Source organism: Orycteropus afer, unplaced genomic scaffold (assembly GCF_000298275.1).
Source record: "Orycteropus afer afer isolate SDZICR_OR568_19922 unplaced genomic scaffold, OryAfe1.0 scaffold00537, whole genome shotgun sequence".
NCBI classification, from domain to species: Eukaryota; Metazoa; Chordata; class Mammalia; order Tubulidentata; family Orycteropodidae; genus Orycteropus; species Orycteropus afer.
This window is the reverse complement of record NW_006922124.1, coordinates 262,045-262,857: the sequence shown is the minus strand read 5'-3', so window position 1 is coordinate 262,857 and position 813 is coordinate 262,045.

Below are 813 nucleotides of genomic sequence, written 5' to 3'. Positions count from 1 at the left end.
TCTTCCCACCCGTTATGAGTGTTTCCAAGATTCATTGCTATTCCATTGTGACTATATACCATAGTTTGTTTATCCATTCATCCTTTGATGGGCACTTAGATTGTTGCCATCTTTTTGCTATTGTGAATAATGCCGTGATAAACATGACTGTGCATATATCTGTTCATATCTACATTAATTCTTGAAGGAAAGCACATATTTCAGTTAGAGGTTAGTGAAAGTGCAAATGTTCTTTTTTTAATCCAAATCTTTAAACCTTCTCATCCCCGAATTCTATTTGCAGACCTCCTGGCGAATATTGCTGTCTCCTGGTGCTATGTCAGTGGTGAGTTTAGTGTTGGCAATTCAATCCAGTGTTCCCTGCACAAACTCCCAATCTATGAAATGCCCATTTCAATGATGTGGCACCAGATGGTGAAGGGATAGAAAAACCAGGACAAGAAGTTGAGAATTTTATATACAGACAATTTCCAGCCTTTTATGCGTTTCTGATAGCATTCTGGCATGATCCAAGAAGTGATTCCACCTTATAACTCTGCTAGTGGTCAGCAGCAAAATTTGAAGTAGAGGTGAGGGTTCGGTAAGGCATGGAAAGGAAGGAAAAGCTCAGTTGGGATATTACTGTCATAGTTCCATCTTAAGAAGGAAGAGTGAGATAACAGGCAGTGTGATGAGTTAACTAATTTTTTTTTTCTTTATTGTGATTTGGGTGAAAATTTACAGAGCAAATTCACTTTCCATACAGCAGTTCACATACACTTTGTCTTATGACATTGACCACAATTTACCACAATACAACAGCTCACCTCCCAC